The following is a 21,338-nucleotide window of genomic DNA, read 5'->3' as shown; positions in this document are numbered from 1 at the left end:
CAAATTTAGGCATAAATCCCTATGTCACCCAATGGATAGCCAAGTGGATAATAGGTAAGACACACGAAGTTGGGATAGGGGAATCCACCTCCACCAAGAGGTCTGTTACTAGTGATGTCCCACAGTGCTCAATACCGAGATCTCTCCTGTTTGGAATATACTTGTCTGAAATCAAGACAAATGTAGAAGGCCTTTGACTAACCAGGTTTCCTGATGACTGAAAGTTGGGTGCAATCACTGAATCCACAAAATATGTAGATATCCTCCAGGAGGGTCTGACAGAGACAAATAACTGATGTCAAAGCCATGGCCTAAAACTCAATGCAAAAAACTGCATAATTATACTTTTTGGAAAGACTATCACCTCACAAGTTCCAACATTGGTAACACTCCCCAGTGAGTAGACGCAATGGTAAGGGACTTGAAAACTCAGGTTGACAGTAACCTCAACATTGATCAGCATGTGTTCAGAGAGGCGAGAAAATCCTTCTATGTTGCACAACGTATAATTAAGGGCATGGCATCCATATCTAAGGAGATCATAGTCTGACTATACTCAACCCTAATTAGACCAATAATCGAGTGTATTGCACACTACAACATATATCTTACCTAGCAGTTGAAACAGCTGGAGTGGCCATACAGGTTTCTCACTAAAAGAATATAGGATGTAAATAACATAATTTGTGGACTGCCTCAAAGCACTGTCCCTGTACTCAGTCTCCTACAGACTACTGAGAGGTGATCTATGCCTAACCTACAAGGCATTCTTTCACCCAACCCTGATGGATCTGCAGCACATTCACAAAACAGCACTAGAATTACCCAACTCTAAGGATCTAAACCTCCCCTGTGACATAAACAAAACATGTTGAATGGACAGATACATTTCTCAAAGATTACCCTTCTCTTGAACAGACTTCCCATTCATATGAAGCAGAGCTCTTCCATAAGGCTATTTAAACAAAATTTGGACAAGTGGATGAAAGATCACAAATTTACCCCTGGCTTGTTGTCTGTGTCCCTTATAGACAGGGGCAACCTGTAGATGCCCCATGGCATAGGCATACACCAAAGCCATTCTAATCCATGGGCATTGATAAATGGGAAAATTGGAGCATAAATAGCTAGGTTTAAAAAGGCTGTAGGGTCACTAGTCTAGTAACCTTCTATGATCCTATATTAATTTTAAATGTCAGTTGCAGAATTTCATAAACTGTTTTTTTTCACTATTTTACAGACACTGAAGTCTGATCTCAATGTAGATCTCATATTTGTGACTCAGTCTTTAGTATTAGTGATATACACCAAGACTAATGAAAGATCTTGACTTGCTGAGATCAGGGCAGTGCTCCAAGGTATAGATCTGCCAAAGACTGTGGGACATGGCACTTGAATAACTTAACATATTATTCTGTTGGCATAACTGAATCCTATGCTGCACTAACTGTGAATAACAGATGAAGCCTTCAGTTGGGTAGTGGTGCAGTGGTTAACATTGTCACCTCACAGCAAGAGGTTCTCCAGTTTGATTCTCAGCTGGGGAGCCTTCTGTGCAGAGTCTGCATGTCCTCCCTGTATTTACATGGGTTTCCTTTGGATGCTCCAGTTTCCTCCCACATTCTAAAGACCTGCATCTGGAGTGTTTCTGCCCTGGCCTCCACTTAAAAATAGGCTCCGTCCTAGTCAGACTTTCCCAGTCAACAAATGTTAAATAAATAAATAAATAAGAATGAATAAACCCTGGTTAACAGTGAGCACAATGGGTTAATTATTTCACAGACAGCACATGCGTCTGCCTCCCTTCAGCTGTGACTTCCCCTGCAAAGTCAGTCACACTGGTGGGAAAAGACTTCAGAGTTGAGTGCTGCTCAAAACATAAATTTATTATTTAAACTCATAAAACAACAATAGAGGTTAAGCGCTTTCCTCTGGTAACTGGACTTCATCAGAACAATTACCCATAAGTCAAGAAGCCTTTTTATATATCATACCATACTAAATTAACTGATTACATAATATTCAAATTAGTAAAATTTCCACAGAGTGCCAGCATAAACAGCTACTATTTTGTAAAACCTGCTAGTAAAAACATGCATTAGTTACAAAGAAATTTACAACAACATGCAGTGCACTTGAAAGATTACACCAGCTAATATTAAAAACATTTTTTCGGTTTTTTATATAATGCTCTTAAACATTTTTCCATACCCTGTGTGACACATATCAAATGCGTACCCAATGGCACCAATGCATAATTACCCAAAATAATATCCAGCTTTGAGTTTTACTATGCTGTAAATTGAAACATTTTCATTTAAACCTGGTGGCTGGGTGGCATTGGTCCTAAGTTGCCATTTAAGTTTTAAAAATTCTAAGAAGTCATCACTTGGTCCCCCCCACTCACCTAAGTTAACTTGCTCAATAATGCAAAACTTGAACAGGTGCGTAGGGTTGGATTTGATGTGCCTATATAGGGCATTGTTTTCCTCTTTCTTGATGTTGTATATGTGTTGCTATATCCTTTGCCTGCATTTACATTTAGTTTTCCCTACATAGAATGCTGTACAAAGTGTGCATAACCCTAGATAAACAACACCCTTAGTGGAACATGTAAACCTGCCACTAGGTTTTATGTACCCAAAGCGATGTATATTAAAGGAAGAACCTTCCATAGCATATTTGATTTAATTACAGTTTCCGCACTTGACCATTTGTGATGGATCCACACAGTGTACCAGGTTTTTGTTATGTCTCAAGCCACATATCACTGTGTATGTTTAATTATTGCTAGATTGATTATTGCTAGATCTGACATGCTACTACCTCACTATATGCTGCTAATATTGTAACAATACAATATGCTTAAGAGCAGGCCTTGCTCACTGATTACTGGTATAACTGAACTTTTGTCGACCTGTAAGTTGTTTGTCAGCTTAAAACATGTTTATCAGACTATGGGGATTTCAAGGAGGAACTATATCACAAGTTTGTGAGCTAACTGTTCTTTGAAAAAGGGAAGTAAGGCATAAGACTAGACATTACGAAACTTGTTTACCACTTAGGAAATGATCTGTAATTTTCTAAAATATTCCATCAACTCATGATGAGCTTGTAATGTCACATTTTCTACAATATTCCATCAACTCATGATGAGCTTGTGATCAGTATGTCATTCGTTGAACCTATTGACCCTGTTGTTTGTTCAAGACTATAAAAAGCTCAAAGGCTAAAATGGAAATCATCATCCGGATTTGATCACAGTACCAGCCTGAACTGAGCTTAGAGCCATTTTGCCAGTGTCGGCCTTGCCTTGACTGAACAGATAGCTGCACTGGATAGGATTGAAGTCTAACTATCAGTGGCAAAGATGATTTTGTTTATGCATATGCTTGTAAGTACATGATTTATTAGTCTTTTTCTGTTTATCTAGTACATTTTTGCTTAATAAATTGTTAAGTTTGGGCCTTGGTGTCTTGTGTCATTTCTAATCCTGTATTAACCTCAGACTTTAAAGTAACAGATTAGTTCATTTGGTGCAGCGAGCAGGGTAGCCACTTTACCGGAGCGGAGGTTCAAGAATGGGCAAAGGAAAATGGAGTTCGATGGGTGCTGCATATCCCATATCATCCTCAAGCTGCTGGTTTGATTGAAAGGTATAATGAGCTCCTTAAAGAACAAATCCGAAAGAATACAAGTGATGGAATGTTACAAGGCTGGGCAAAGGTATTAGAATTAGCAGTGAGCCAGCTGAATAATAGGCCTCAAAAGCATCAAGGAACCCCTTTGCAAATGCATATGAATGACATTCAGTCCAGCTGCTGTATTTTGAAACTAGAAAAGCTGAACCCAAATGCCATATACCCTCTTTTGACAAATACTGATCAAACTCAGTTCTAGTTCTGCGCATTGACTGAACAAAGAGTGCCAGCACAAAATATAGTGTTAGTTGAGACAGGGTGGAAACTCTTACTCCCAGAAAATTGGCACTGGGGGCAAAAAGTACTATTTGGAGAAAGTTGAGAGGTTTTTACATTATGGGAGCCAGAACGAGAAGTGATAGTAAAGGCTATCAATTTAGATAGGACACAGATGATTCAAAAAGGACAACCTTTAGTAGAAATTTGTATGCATCAAGATGCTGTTATTTTGCTACAAGACTGTGATACTAAACCAAGCAAATGGCTGGGAATGAAAGTTATAGTGACTACACCCAATCAGCCAAATGAATATGGGACTGTGATTTGTGATGGACCTGGTGATACTGTTTTAGTATTACTTGATTCTGCTAAACAACCATTGTACTTTCCTCTCCATAGATTATTGCCACTGCTTGGGAAGGTGCCAACCTTTTCCGACGACAACACTTAGATGGGCCATATGACTGTCTTGATCCTATCCCTCTATTCGAGGAGGAAGATGTTGCAAATTTAACGGCTGACTGTGACATTTATTGGAAATTGGGAGCTGATCTATATGCGGTGACACCTAAACCTGCCTTAACCTGGAACATCACTCAGACGGAGAACATTACAACTGTATGTAGACTGAACTGTGATAAGACATCCTGAAAAATGTGCTTCCAACCCTTTTGGAGGTTTATACCAAAGGCTAAATGAGTCGGGATTTCCACTAGCCAAGTCTCCATTAGATTCCTCCTGCATAGCTGAATTTCAAAGGGAAAATGACACCGCGGAAACCCTATCTCTGAGTTTGGAAATATATGCCATGGACAATAGTTCAACTGTATTTGATGGTTTGGGACGTGGTAAGGTATACAAGAGGATGTAAAACTGTAAGTAGTGCTAGAGTTATACAACGTATTAAAATGATAGTTAACATGACAGCAGTTGATATTACTACCAGGTATCCACATTGTAAAATTGTACAATTATGGCCGGTTAATTCTTTGCATATCAAATACAGACATTACAAATATAAAAGGAATAAACGTGATGTTACAGGTGTTCTTGATACTGCACTAGGTGCAGTCGGAACAGGGACTGGATTCTTAAACAATGTAGATATAGATACCCAACGTAGCAAATTGAGCCATTTGGGCACTGACCTAAATATGGCTTTTAAGCTACTAGCAGATCATGATCCCGAGCTGGGACAAAGAACTGTAGACAGTATTTTAACTCAAACTATCTTGTGGAGGTGGATTGAACATACTAATACATATACAGAACAGATTTTAAATAACCTCACAGCAGAAGTAAATCAGACCTTTTGTATCCTATCTCAGTTGTCTGCTAATCAGCAATATTTGCAATTCACACAAACTTGGGGGCTAAAAAGGCAGCCCACTGGCAAAAGGAACTGCAACTATATCATTGGTTAAAATCAATAGACTTTGCATGTGAAAATAAGTCTTGTATACTGATTTTTGACTATCTTGCTAGTAAAAAAGGAACAAAGCAGCTCTGTCCATTTGTTGCATTGCCCTTGCAATTTGGAAATAATTGGTGGGTACCTCAAATTGAGTCTACTTTGATTATAATGATGTACCCATTGATGTGGCAGGTTGTGAAACCTGGCCCCAAGGGTGGGTATGCATGATGGTGAAAAGGAAGCCTCACCCATGCTTACATAATAGAACTGGGGAATGCACCTGGCACAGGTACATAGTAAATGGTACAGACATCTACCAACTAAATGATACCACTGTTTGTGTAATATCCTCCTGTAAATTAGCCTGGAGTGATGGGATAATCACAACTGGTGAAGCATGCTGTAAAAGTAATATCCATGCAATTATTGATTTTTGTACTGGAGAACTTATTAGATTGACTAGGTGGATGGACATCACATTTAATGCTAGCATAGAACCATTACACACTTTTAGATGGCCATCTCTAGCCCACCCGGACTTTCAACAGATTAAGCAGGAAGGACAAATAGTGTTGCAACTTTTAAATAAAACACTGAATGATGCGCATCAAACAGTAATTAAAATGATTAAAGATAAAGGTACCATTGTAAAAATTGCAAATGAAATACATGATATAACTATTTCACATTGGTATGATATTTTTATGTGGTCATCTAAAGCTTCAGTGTGGTTTAATTTGTTATTGCATCCTTTGCTTTTGACCACAATAGTTTCAGTGTTATTTTGCTTAATATCATGCTGCATTTACTGTAAGGTAATGAGAAGATACAAATTGGTGTTGTCAGTTTTAACTCTTATATGGGATACACAGCGTACACTGCTTGATACAAGGGGTGGCCTGTGACGGATCCACACAGTCTACCAGGTTTTTGTTATGCCTCGAGCCACATATCCCTGTGTATGTTTAATTATTGCTAGATTGATTATTGCTAGATCTGACACGCTACTACCTCACTATATGCTGCTAATATTGTAACAATACAATATGCTTAAGTGCAGGCCTTGCTCACTGATTACTGGTATAACTGAACTTTTGTTGACCTGTAAGTTGTTTGTCAGCTTAAAAGATGTTTATCAGAATATGGGGATTTCAAGGAGGAACTATATCACAAGTTTCTGAGCTAACTGTTCTTTGAAAAAGGGAAGTAAGGCATAAGACCAGACATTACGAGATTTGTTTACAACTTAGGAAATGATCTGTAATTTTCTAAAATATTCCATCAACTCATGATGAGCTTGTGATCAATATGTCATTAGTTGAACCTATTGACCCTGTTGTTTGTTCAAGACTATAAAAAGCTCAAAGGCTAAAATGGAAATCATCATCATCCGGATTTGATCACAGTACCAGCCTGAACTGAGCTTAGAGCCATTTTGCCAGTGTCGGCCTTGCCTTGACTGAACAGATAGCTGCACTGGATAGGATTGAAGTCTCCCTATCAGTGGCAAAGATGATTTTGTTTATGCATATGCTTGTAAGTACATGATTTATTAGTCTTTTTCTGTTTATCTAGTAAATTTTTGCTTAATAAATTGTTAAGTTTGGGCCTTGGTGTCTTGTGTCATTTCTAATCCTGTATTAACCTCAGACTTTAAAGTAATGGACTAGTTCACCATTCTTCCCTTATTGTCACATCTTCCCATTCTTTCCAGTATCAATTTAAAATTAGGAGCTTTTTTGTATACCACTACTGGTCTTTTTCCCACTGCACTAAGGTGGTCCTGGTTGACTTCAAAGATAGTCCAACTTCTTTCTGAAATCTCCCTTAAGTCATCAAATTCATTAGTGTAAGTCAACACAATTCCATTGTTGAATTGTTTGCCACTTGGTCCCTCTACTGAGTCGCCCATTCTATCAATAGGGATGGAGAGTGTAGCATTAGACCTTCCTAATAGTGGAATAAAGTCCCCTGAGGACCTCTTCCTATAGACTTCATCAAAGATTTTTTCAAAAACAATTCTGGGTATCCCCTCCATGCAAACATGCCTTTAAGTGCTTCTAATTCTACCTGGAAGTCATCATCTTCTAACACCATTCTTGCTAGTCTCACGCATTGCCCCTTTACAATATACTTTTTTTGGTGTAGTGGATGCATACTTTCAAAGTGTAACAGAGAGTTGGAATAACTAGGTTTCCGGTGTACATAGCTGAATCAAATCCTCTCTTTACATAATTTTTGATAAGTGTTATATACAAAAAATGCACAGTGTCCCTGAATATCCATGGTGAAATTCAAGAAATATGTGGTAGTACGCAAATAGTCAAACACATCCAATTTGTCTACAGTGTCAATCCATAGAATATCCATCAGTCCTTGAATTCTGAGTTAAGCACCTAGTTCCATTCCCAATAGAAAAGGACCATGTTTGCAAACATGGGGGCACAAGCTGCCCTCATTGCTACTCCTGTCTTCTGCTGAAAGTACTGGCCCTCAAGTGTTAAGAAGTTGTTTTCTAAGACTACTTCAGTGAGTTCCCTGAGCATATCCAGCTTTCTTTAGCCCAGTGTAGTGTTGTGCCTTAGGTAGTTATAAAACCAGTCTGTAACTATTCTATGCAGAATAACAGAGAAGAGATCCTGCACATCGATAGTAACAAATAAATATAATCTCTTCCCTAAACAAATCATTGGTTATTCTGCTGAGGAAATCCCAAGAGTCTCTTAACAGGACAGGGTTTGTTTTTAACACAGTTTTTGTATAAAAATTGATGTATTTTGCAATACACAAAGTTTTTGATGCCTTACCATCAACTATAGGACAGAATGGAGGATCTACGACATTTTTATGAACCTTTGGGATCCCGAATATCGTAGGGATCTTGGTGTTACCTATGTTAAGGAAATTGTGTTCTTCCATAGATATTTGACTATTCAAAAGCATGTCCTTGAGAATAACATCTATTTTACGATAGGCTATATTTATTTCATTGATGGACGCTTCCTCGTAGGTGACCGAGCACAACATGCTGAACATTTTGTTCACATAATCATTCCTGTCCATTACCACCACCCCACCCCATTGTCTGGCTTCATAACACGCACACTTTTGTTGTTCATAATTTCTTGTAAAAGTGTTGCTTCCATGTCACTCAAATTGTGTTGACCTCTTGCATGTTTAGTTGTTTTTAAATAATTTCTAAAGCTAAATTCACACAACTTTTCAAAGAGTAAAACTGTAGGATGAAAGGGGGGTTAAAAATACTAGGTCTCTTAATGGGATTGGCAGAAAGGGAATTAAGTTCAACATGTCTGTTGTCACTGAAGTACAAACTAAAGTAAATTTTTCTAGTGTATAACTTTAGCTGAATCAGGGCTTCATCAATTTTTATACTTGTGGTGGATACAAGCATAAATCCCTTTTCAAATAAATTTGCCCAATTAATACCAATATTTAACACACTATAGTTGTACACCTTAAAATCTCTTTGTGCATTGTCTATAATGGTATACTTGTTTAGTTACAATTACTGCAACTGTGGTTGCCTCTCCCCCCTCCATACTGTTCCACCTCTCTGCCCTCTATTCCCCCTCCCCCTGTTGTAGGAGGCATTGGGCTCCCAATAACTCAGGGGGTGTCTGATGGTGTTGTGCCCATTCCTCTCTCTCTCTCTGTAAGCCTCTGTGAAGGTCTCAGTGGGGGGGTCCCTAAAGGGGAGGGGGTTCAGGTTGATTTTGGTGTACTTCAGGTTCAGTAACTTCTTCTAGCAAGTTTGCCTCTCCCCCATTTACATGGTCCACATGGGAAGATGGTATCTCCATTTCTAAAGCTTGGGGGGTGGATAGGCTACACCTTTGTCATACTCAGTTCTACTCTTTCAAGTTTTTTAATTTTCTTATTTTTCATCAATAAAATATCACTTTCAATACTTTTAAGCATATCATTGTATTCCTCTAACTTACTTTCAAATAATAAATCATTGTGCATACTTTCATTAGTCTATTAATAACAATGTTAAGTTCACATATTTGTCTATCATAATCTTTAATAAGTAGTTCAAGCAACTCACATCCATGCCTGTTAAACAATTTCAACAGTTCCTGGTGCAGTGCAGAGTCCCTTTTTAGTCCAGTGGGATATTTCCATACCCATAATCCCTTTAGTACATGCTCTACACGCAGGCATTCTCTGAGGTAACTTGTTTCAAACTGAAGCTTCTTAAATTTATACACATAGTCCCCAAATGATTTAAACTGCTGGCAAAAGTTCCCTAGTTCTCTATGCCTTTGTGATAGTTTCCCTGTCCAGGATACATCATTAGCAAGCTAGTTTGTAAAGTCAACGCTATTCCTAGCTTCATTTGAATCTCTAAATGTGTCCACATTAAGGCTACGCTGTCTTGTGTCTGGTAAACTGCAGATTGAGTTTGTAGGACCCTCTGCTGGTGTCCGTTGCCTAGGTGGAATTCCTTTAGCTCCTAAACCATCACCCAGTTGACTAAACAGTACACCACTCAAATGAGGTTCATTCAGATCTGGTCTCCGTGGTTGCAAGCCAGCCAAAAGGAATTGGGTAAGCTGATTCACCAAAGCTGTTAAGTTCTCAATGCTTGGTACAAATGAATCATGCAGCTGCTGCATTCTGTTAAGAGCAATTTCAACTCCAGCTTCCCCCTCCATTAAACTGAAGCAACAAAATCAATCCAGAAGCCAAGAACAGTCACACTGGTGGGAAAAAACTTCAGAGTCGAGTGCTGCTCAAAACATAAATTTATTACTTAAACTCATAAAACAACAATAGAGGTTAACCGCTTTCGTCCTCTGGTAACTGGACTTAATCAGAACAATTACCCATAAGTCAAGAAGCCTTTTTATATATCACACTAAATTGATTACATAATATTCAAATTAGTAAAATTTCCTCAGAGTGCCAGCATAAACTGCTGTGTTGTAAGACCTGCTAGTAAAAACATATAACAGTTACAAATAAATAATTTACAACAACAAGCAGTGCACTTGAAAGACTACTGCAGCTAAGATTAAAAACATTTTTTCAGTTTTTTTATATAATGCTTTTAACTAAAAATGTTTCCATACCCTATGTGACACACATCAGATTCGTACCCAATGCATAATTGCCCAAAATAATATCCAGCTTTGAGTTTTAGTATGCTGGAAATTAGAACAGTTTCATTTAAACCTGGTGGCTGGGTGGCATTTGTCCTAAGTTGCCATTTAAGTTCTAAAAATTCTAAGAAGTCATCGCTTGGTCCCCCCCCCCCGTCCTCCCGCTCACCTAAGTTAACTTGCTCAATAATGCAAAACTTGAACTGGTGCATAGGATTGGATTTGATGTGCCTATATAAGGTGTTATTTTCATCTTTCTTCTTGATGTGTATGTGTTGATATATCCTTTGCTTGCATTTACATTTAGTTTTCCCTATGTAGAATGCTGTGCAAAGTGTGCATAACCCTAGATAAACAATGCCCTTAGTGGAACATGTAAACCTGCCACTAGGTTTTATGTACCCAAAGCCATGTATATTAAAGGAAGAACCTTCCATAACATACTTGCATTGATTAACAAAACACCCTATATAGGCACATCAAATCCAACCCTATGCACCATTTCAAGTTTTGCATTATTGAACAAGTTAACTTAGGTGAGCGGGGGAGACCAAGTGATGACTTCTTAGAATTTTTAGAACTTAAATGGTGACTTAGGACCAATGCCACCCAGCCACCAGGTTTAAATGAAAATGTTTCAATTTCCAGCATACTAAAACTCAAAGCTGAATATTATTTTGGGTAATTATGCATTGTTGCCATAGGATACACATTTGATATGTGTCACATAGGTTATGGAAAAATGTTTAGTTAAGAGCATTATATAAAAAAAATAAAAAAATGTTTTTAATCTTAGCTGCAGTAATTTTTCAGGTGCACTGGGTGTTGTAAATTATTTCTTTGTAATTGTTACATGTTTTTACTAGCAGGTTTTACAACAGAGTAGCTGTTTATGCTGGCACTGAAGAAATTTTACTATTTTAATATTATGTAATCAATTAATTTAGTATGATGTATAAAAAGGCTTCTTGACTTATCTGTAATTGTTCTGATGAACTCCAGTTACCAGAAGATGAAAGAGCTTAACCTCTATTGTTTTATGATTTTTTAAGTAATAAATTTATGTTTTGAGCAGCACTGAACTCTGAAGTCTTTTCCCACCATTGTGACTGTTCTTGGTTTCTGGATTGATTTTCTTGCTTCCCCTGCAATGTGCTAATTATCAATATAACTATGTATTATGCCTCTGTTATGCATTACAAAGGGTCTCACAGGCAATACATAATATGTTCATAAATCCAAGCTATAGTATTTAAAATGCATAATTAGCTGTGGCTTTCATGTTAAGTCTTGAATTTACAAATTTAAACACTTGAAGATGTAGCTGTTGGTCTCACACCAGACTAGGTAAGTGATCCAACAATTCTGCTGGTGTAAATTAGGATGTGTACATCATAAGCCCAGATCCACTGATGTAGACCCATCTCAGTTTGAATCATCAAGGGCAGGTCATGCTTACTTATCCTAGTGGGCTTTTTTGAAATGATAAAATCAATGGATGACGATAAAACAGTACACACTACATATTTCAATCTGGCTAAAGCTTTTGACACGGTCCCCCACTCATGCATAGTTGAAAAGCTAAATAAACTGGGAATAAACCCATATATATCTCCCACTGGATTGCCAATAGGAAATCAAAATAGGAGAAGATACCTCCACAAGGAGATCAGTAATCAGTGGAGTCCCCCAGAGCTCTGTCCTGAGACTGCTCCTATTTGGCATCTCCTTTTCTGAAGCAAAAGTCAATAGCAAACATTCTGGCACAAGACTGCATGCTAGAAACAGTCATTGAATCCTCAAATGACTTAGCCATCCTGCTGGAAGGTTTGTCCCAAATAAATAACTGGTGCCATAATCAGGAACTGAAACTAAATGCCAAAAATTCATTATCATAACCTCAGGGGAGTCATCTACCACATTAACAGCACTACCCTAAGAGTTGATCTAGTTGTTTGAGATCTGGGAACTTATATAGACAGTGACCTAACTTTTGACCAACCTAAGTCCATTGTCAAGAGAAAGTCCTATACTGCACAGCTTATCAACAAAGGAATTGTGTCTAGATTTAGGGATGTCATTGTCTCCCTTTACTCGGCCCTCTTTAGGCCAATGCCCACTTTGGCACGTATCTGTCCAAACACATGAAATGACTGGAATGTGCACAGAGATACCATACTAAAAGGATACAAGCTGTAAGCAATATGTCCTACATGAACTGACTCGCTGACTCTGTAAACCACAGAGGGATGTTATTCCACAAAGCTGGACTGCAAGTTGGAACAACTGAAATGGCCTTCAGTAATTTAATGGGAGGGGGACTGAGCATTCCATTTTAAAACTACTGTTTTGTGACTTTTTGCATCCACTTTCCAAAATACTTCTACTGGGTGCATGCCCAGTGTGTCCTTCAGCAAATTTGTTTAAAGAGGATTCTGTGGATTCTTTCTGAATTTCTTTGTGGGAAAGTTTGCCTTTTTCTGCACTTCCATACAAGGTAGTATTTTTAAGAAAGGTATACGAAAGGCACAAGACAATATAGTTGACAAAAATATGTTAAGAGCTTACATTTCATTTGCATTTACAGACTGGTTACTTTACTATTTGTTCATCTTTTTCTAACCATTTGTCAGATCCTGGCTAAAATATTTAGTCTGTTCCAAGACTCAAATGTGTGCATTTTGAGTAACACTTGTAGATTAATGAAGTAAACACTGGAAACCACAGAAAGCCAGGATAACCAGTAATCAACAACCTTGCCAGGACTAAATGAAAACATCTCCATAGCTAGCGAATTAAAATTAAGATTGAATAAAATATAAAAAAATATAAAATTATTTAAATAGCATAAAGGTACACACAGGGCTGTGTTTTAAAGAATATAATTAATGTAAGGAAATTGTGGTTTTTAATATAAACGTTTGGTGTAATATGTCTTTAATGTTCTAAGTTCACAGTCAGAGTGTCAAACAGTCACAGCCCTTAAGGCCAAACACAATGCCAGACACACTAGTCATTGTCCAACACTGATGTTACTCCGGGCCACCAGACTGAGTAAGGAGAAAGTCAAAGGGAAGCTGCCTGTAGCGCTAGAATCCATATCCGCCACATAGCACTCAGGTCTCTCAGCAGCAGGTACAAATATGACTCAGTCATTGCTTGTGTACGAAACAAGCGACCTGAGCCTCTCTGGAGGACTACACAAAAGAGACATTGAGGAGCTCTGATTATGTAGCCCAGGCAGGTATGACCCTGACCTTGAGCAGTATCCTACCTTCACCAAGAATGATGCCACAATACAGAGATAAGATGATCAGCTTTAACAATTGGCTTAAACACTGGTGTCATTCAAAGGGGATCCAGTATCTGTCTGCCTGGGATGACATGCTGGACAACACACAGCTTCGCGCAAGGGGGGGCTTGCACCTGTCACCCTGGGATTCGGATATTGGCAAAGGCTCTTGCCACCCCATAGTGCCTTTTTAGGCAAGGCTCAAATTCTAAACCTACCACCCTAGAACACAAAAAGGAAAAAACTAAGGGTAATGCTGCTCAATGCCAGAAGTCTAAATCTCAAAAGGCCCTTCTCAGTATGGAGAACATCGATGTCTGTGCTGTGACAGAAACCTGGTTCAAGGCTCCTGAGTATCAGGTTTTACCTCATATCATGCGCTCCGCCCCAAAATCCGGACAATACCAAGAAAGGAGGGTATCCATATTCATCAAGGACACCCACACCTCAAGACTGGTAACGCGCCGCGATGCATCGGAGACCATCCAGGTGCAATTAACCATAGGCAAGACTGCTCTGCAAATTGTAGCATGTTACAGGCCACCCTCACAAACTCAGGAAACTCACATGGCCTTCCTGAAAACACTAGAGGGATAAATGTATCACCAAACACCATCATACTAGGTGACTAATATAGACTGGGAACACTACTCAAGCCCAAACACCCTAGCCCAAAAGTTCCTGGAATTCATAAACTCAAATGCCATGGAACAACTAGTCACCATCCCACAAGAGGAGATAACATACTTGATCTCATCATCACGAACATGGGAGCACAATGTTCAACACGGAAGTACCCCTCACTGGTGAGATCAGATCACAAACTAATCTCGCTGGAGGTCCTCATCCCACCCCACCTGAAATAAAAAGACCACAGTAAAGAACTTCTAGTGTGGTCTCTTTCAGGCCCCCGGGGCATGGAAAACAATACTCAAGCCGCTGAATCACCGCCTTCTACCAGCACCTGCAGGACTGCCTGGATAAGGCAATCCCAAGCAAAACAAAGACTCTTTGTACCAAAGGCAAGCGTCCAGTCTGGTGGACCCCAGCCATAAACAAACTCTACAACAAAAGGAGGAAGCTACTACAAGATAGAGCAAATTGATCACTATAAGTAAAAACTAAGAGCTCTCATAAAATCATCCAAAGCAAATTTCGAGAGAAAAATAGCTAAAGACTCAAAAGACAATCATAAGGCCTTCTTTAGCTATGTTAGAAACCTAGGAGGAAACTCCCAGATATGCTCAGAACTAGTTCAAAATGATGTGAAGATTACTGATCCTACAGACATTGCCAACATACTGGCTGACAGGTTCAGTGCAAACTCCCCCCCTCCCCCCCCAAAAGGAGAGATATCTATACCAAATGAGTGCAGCCCCCCAAACATCTCCAGCAAAAAACACAGCATCCATGGGACCTCAATGAGGAATTAAACCCACAGCTAGGACAGCTGTTTAATCAAAGTCTTACCTCTGACTGCAACTGTGGTCCCACTTCACAAAGGCGGTGCCTCCACAGACCCTGGAAATTACCGGCCCATTAGCTTGACAAGCCTTATCTGCAAAGCCATGGAGAGGATCATAATGGACCTCATAAATAAAGACATAGGGAATTTGCAGACTTTGGATCCAACCCAGTTTGGCTTTGTCAAAGGCAGATCATGCCTTTTAAACTTGGTTGACTTTTGAAACAGTCACCAAAGCCATTGATGAGGAAAGGCAGTCCATACAGCCTACCTCGATCTGGCTAAGGCCTTGATACAATACCCTATCATTGAAAAACTCATCAGCTTAAATGTTAACCCATACATCACAAGATGGGTTGCAAACTGGCTGAGTGACAGAACCCACAGGGTCAGAGTTGCTGGCGCCATGTCAGACTCAAAGCCTGTCACAAGTGGTGTCCCACAGGGCTCAGTCCTGGGCCCACTCTTGTTTGGCATCTACTTGGAGGGTTATGGCTGACAAAGTTTGCAGATGACTGCAAACTGGGCGCATAGTAGAAAACACATCTGACACAGATATCCTTCAGAAGGGTCTCACAGAAGCGGATAACTGGTGCCAGAGCCACGGCCTAAAGTTAAATGCCAAAAATATAGTGTCATACTTCTCGGAAAAACAGGTGGCAATCCACTGAGCACAGAAGAAGTTATCAGGGACCTGGGGACCCAGGTTGATAGTAGTCTGTCATTCGACACCCATGTAGCTAAAGTAGTTAGGAAGTCCTTCTACATTGCCCACCTTATCATGAAGGGATTCTCATCTAGATCAAGGGAGGTCATAGTCTCCCTTTATTCATCACTCATCAGACCAATGATTGAGTACAATGCCCCATTCGGAATGTATCTGACCCGACACTTGCAGCAGCTGGAGGCCACAAAGTTCCTCACCAAAAGGATAAAGGGTCTCAAAATCTGTCCTATGCTGCCCGACTGAAAGAACTCCAGCTCTATTCAGTCGCTCAGAGGTGACCTTTGCCTAACATACAAGGCCATGTCAAACCCAGATTTGATGAATATGCTTCACCTCAAAAATCTAGATCCATCAGAGGCTATTAATAGGCGACGTTGGAGAGATAGATTCATCACCCAAAGACTCCTATGCTGTGGAACAAGGTACATGTGAGGCAGAGCACCTCGCTGGCCTTGTTCAAGAGAAATCTTGACCAATGGATGGGAGATCCCAGATATACCCCAGGAATTACCTCAGTGTCACTGCTCGACAGAGGCACAGCAAAATAATGGATATAGTTCCCCATACTAAAAACAATGGGCTAGGCTTATAAATGCCCTCGGGCAGATAGCCTAGTATGAACCTATGAACCTATGAACCTAAGTTGTGGGGTCATATGATTGATCCTGAGAGATGTGTGTCTTTTTTACTTTGATTTGTAACAGTATTTGAACTCACACTGCTTTTGTAAAGTCAGATTCTGAAGATGTCTTTTTTACAAGATGAAAGTGCTTAGCCTGTGGTTTATCAATAAACGTTTGTGGATTACTGGTTATCCTGGCTTTCTGTGGCTTCCAGTTTTTGCTTCATATTTTATTTTTGACTGGAATTGGTGTGTTTTGTGTTTGGTATTGAGTACTTGTAGATTAATATTTTAAAGCCAAGCTTATTGAATACCATTTGTCACAGCAAGCCAACCAGTTTGTGAAAAAAAATAATATAATAACCTTCAACATTTTTAATGGAGCCCTGCAGAAGGAGAGACCCTTCACCTTTCACTTTACAATAACAGAGCTGCATTAAAGAGAAGAAACAGCTCCCAAGATGCAACATTTTGAATGAATGCCATTTCATTCAGCTTGCTGGGATGAAATGTCACTGATATGTTTCCCAGCTACATTGAGTAGCATCACCATACAAGAAGGTATCACTGTCCCTTTAAATGCCTTATGTTGTCTTTCAAATTTGTTGTAAAATGCTGAAAACTGTGAAGTTATAGCTCATGGTGAATTTTATGAACCCAGTAGTTGATTGCAGTGTACATTTTCATCTTATCCTTACTGAATTCCCGGTAAAATTCCAAGGACCACTTTTGTAATCTTTGAAAACATGAGAGTGAAGGTGCATTTTTGGGTAATATATAGCAAGTCTAAAGTCATTGTTCCTTTAAAGTATTGACCCTGTTCTGAAGTACATTGACCTTGGAGTTAGAATACCCAAGTAACAGGGGGTATGGGGAGCACAGCTCCCTTCCACATTGGGTGTTTCAAGGGGTGAAGCTCCCCTTCAAAACACTTTAACAGATTTACAGTCAGCACTTGACATTCCCTCTAGGTGCCAGTCGCACTTTTCTCAATCTTTGCAGGATTCAGGATAACAAGTAATTATCACACATCTGTATCCTTTCAGTGCATGCCAGTTACCTTACATATGCCTCTTGTTAATGTTCGTGTGTGTGTGTGTGTGTGTGTGTGTGTGTGTGTGTGTGTGTGTGTGCGTGCAAAATTGTCTTTTTTGAATAAGTTTTATATTTCCCCTTTTTTCGCTACACTCCTTTAAGCTAACTGGAGTTAAGAAAGAGTATGTAGAGTTCCTACACATCTCTTCCACTCTGCAGTGTAATACATTGTAAGTTGTATTATTACTTTTCAGTGCTTTACTCTCTTACATAGGCTTATGTATCCTAACATTGATGACACAGTTTAAATATATCAAAATATCAGCATTCTTCACATCTGTAATTTGTAACTCAAGCATTACACCTGGGTGCATTATTTACTCACTGATAAGGTTTAACGTAACCATTAGCCTGTATCATATTTTACTTCTCTTTCTATAAATACCCTTCCCGCCTGTTTTTCAAATGCACACTTTCTGTTTTAACTTCTATGTGTTCTTATAACTGTTTTTCCCTATGTGCTTGCTTCTGGTGTACCTAATAACCATCAAGCCTCCCCATATTAGCCATGCCCATTCATTCTACCATCTTCGGGATTCCTCACTGACAGCAAGATATGTCAGGAAGAGGCTGTCATACAGGCAATCTCATTGGTGGTTTTTGCCCCTGCCAATATCGTGGCAATATGGACATATTTTATTACAGGCCCTAATCCCTTATATGGACATGAGAACAAGTTATCCACATCACCATGGGAGTAATATATGCCCTTCCTATGTGAATGCATGCTTCAGTGGAATTGTGATGTCAGCTACCATAGTCATGGCTGCCCCTGGGCCATCTTTTGTGTCACCACCCCTCTTCCAAGGGATTATGGCATTGGATAATCCCAGTTTGCTACCCCCCTGGTGGATATGCATGCCCATCCTCCCCACACCAGCTACAACAGATGCCAGAGCCACTAACTGGACTCTGGTTGCTTCGGCCATAGACAAGGTTTTAGCTCCTATTTTCCAGCAGACCTGATTTAAGTACCTGTCTAGTCATATCTTATAAATGGTTTAGGCTACACTGTGCAATAAAAAATCTTAAAAATGTCTCTACTATTCCTACTGGGAATGTAATGCATTAGTTGATGTCAGTGTAACACCATCACTTATGCTGTCACTGCCCAGAGTTTAGCTAACCCAAATCTTCAGACCGTGACATGAGCAATGATGGGAGGTTGGCATAATGGTTAAGGTGTTTGCCTTGTAAACCAAAGGTGCAGGGTTTGATTCTCACATAGGGTAATTGGCTAGGCTGGCCCACAAAGGCTTTTAGCCTAGTACTATTCTATGAACCTATGATCAGTCTGTCACCATTTACAAGCAGCAGCTGCTCTGCTGCATGTTAAACAGAACAGCAGTACATTATGAGTGCACCATGTTTTTATCTTGCATTCATTCCCACATCTCTGCTCTAGCAGCCTACTGCCACATACAGATCAAATGTTCCAGCAGCGCATCCTGTCTTAGCTGTCCCCCATCGATCCTTCCTATTCTGCAGGTAGCTGAGCTCAAATTACTGCACTGCACTCTGGATTTCTTAAATGACTGGCAGGTTCCCAGAACAGAACTCACAAAACTGAATTCTTTATATAAGCATGGGCTTTCTGTTTGTGGTACTAGATAGTCTGAGTGATTCACTTTGTGGAAATTAGGCTTCTGGATAATATTCTATGTTTTAGTATGAACTTCTGACTTACACTTAGCAGTAGCAGCATATTGGAAGGATGAAGTAGAAAGACAAAGGTCCACTAAAGATGTGGTACTGAGTTCTCCACTGGAAACATGGCAGCTATCCACAAAAATATGCAATAATGCAGCAGCAGTTTGGGCTCCAGTGCCAGAATGGTAAAGAATATTACAGTCAGCATTAGAAGAATGGCCAGGCCTGTGGAACAAACAGTCAGTCTGAAGGAAACTGCTCCGGCATGAAAGGGAGAGAGAGTAACAAAATAAAATAAGATGCACAGCTGTTCTGTAGTTCTGTTTAACATGCAATTTAATAAACACATTTTACAATGGAAATGCGTAAACACTAATGTGATCACATTACTGTACTGAGTACGAAGCTAGCTGCTTTTATTGCTGCCAGTGCTTTGCTGCTAGGACCAAAACATTGCTGCATGTGGTGGAGAAGGGTGTTAAACACCCCATGAAATACTTGTGTAGCATAAGTAAAGCATGTGTTGCATTGTGCTGTAGTACTAGTAGCATAAGTAAAGCATGTGTTGCATTGTGCTGTAGTACTAGGAGCATAAGTAAAGCATGTGTTGCATTGTGCTGTAGTACTAGGAGCATAAGTAAAGCATGTGTTGCATTGTGCTGTAGTACTAGGAGCATAAGTAAAGCATGTGTTGCATTGTGCTGTAGTACTATGAGCATAAGTAAAGTATGTGTTGCATTGTTCTGTATTACTAGGAGCATAATTAAAGCATGTATTGCATTGTGCTGTAGTACTAGGAGCATAAGTAAAGCATGTATTGCATTGTGCTGTAGTACTAGGAGCATAAGTAAAGCATGTATTGCATTGTGCTGTAGTACTAGGAGCATAAGTAAAGCATGTATTGCATTGTGCTGTAGTACTAGGAGAATAAGTAAAGCATGTATTGCATTGTGCTGTAGTACTAGAAGCATAAGTAAAGCACGTGTTGCATTGTTCTGTATTACTAGGAGCATAAGTAAAGCATGTATTGTATTGTGCTGTAGTACTAGGAGCATAAGTAAAGCATGTATTGCATTGTGCTATAGTACTAGGAGCATAAGTAAAGCATGTGTTACATTGTGTTGTAGTACTAAGAGCATAAGTAAAGCACGTGTTGATTGTGCTGTAGTACTAGGAGCATAAGTAAAGCATGTGTTGCATTGTGTTGTAGTACTAAGAGCATAAGTAAAGCACGTGTTACATTGTGTTGTAGTACTAAGAGCATAAGTAAAGCACGTGTTGATTGTGCTGTAGTACTAGGAGCATAAGTAAAGCATGTGTTGCATTGTGTTGTAGTACTAAGAGCATAAGTAAAGCACGTGTTGATTGTGCTGTAGTACTAGGAGCATAAGTAAAGCATGTGTTGCATTGTGCTGTAGTACTAGGAGCATAAGTAAAGCATGTGTTGCATTGTGCTGTAGTACTATGAGCATAAGTAAAGCATGTGTTGCATTGTGCTGTAGTACTAGGAGCATAAGTAAAGCATGTGTTGCATTGTGCTGTAGTACTATGAGCATAAGTAAAGCACGTGTTGATTGTGCTGTAGTACTAGGAGCATAAGTAAAGCATGTGTTGCATTGTGCTGTAGTACTAGGAGCATAAGTAAAGCATGTGTTGCGTTGTGCTGTAGTACTAAGAGCATAAGTAAAGCACGTGTTGATTGTGCTGTAGTACTAGGAGCATAAGTAAAGCATGTGTTGCATTGTGCTGTAGTACTAGGAGCATAAGTAAAGCATGTGTTGCATTGTGCTGTAGTACTATGAGCATAAGTAAAGCATGTGTTGCATTGTGCTGTAGTACTAGGAGCATAAGTAAAGCATGTGTTGCATTGTGCTGTAGTACTATGTTGCCAGAAGCCACAGACCAGCTAAAAAGTCATATTTGCCACTGCCTATCTAGGAAAAGGTAGACTACCTCTCTCAAGGGAATTTGCAGTCTAATTTTAACCAATTAAATCAAATCAAAAGCAACTGAAGCAGTTATCTGTC

At 39.4% G+C, this 21,338-nt stretch overlaps 1 protein-coding gene across 1 annotated transcript in view; it reads left to right on the top strand.

Moving 5' to 3' along the window:
* CCDC92B (coiled-coil domain containing 92B) overlaps positions 1 to 21,338 on the top strand; it is a 487,027-nt gene that overhangs the window by 101,063 nt on the left and 364,626 nt on the right. The gene's annotated exons all lie outside the window — the stretch shown is intronic.

The sequence above is a fragment of the Protopterus annectens genome, chromosome 13.part0 (genome assembly GCF_019279795.1).
Source record: "Protopterus annectens isolate FY-2018-M chromosome 13.part0, PAN1.0, whole genome shotgun sequence".
Lineage (NCBI taxonomy): Eukaryota > Metazoa > Chordata > Ceratodontiformes > Protopteridae > Protopterus > Protopterus annectens.
This window is presented reverse-complemented; position numbering and strand designations above follow the sequence as displayed.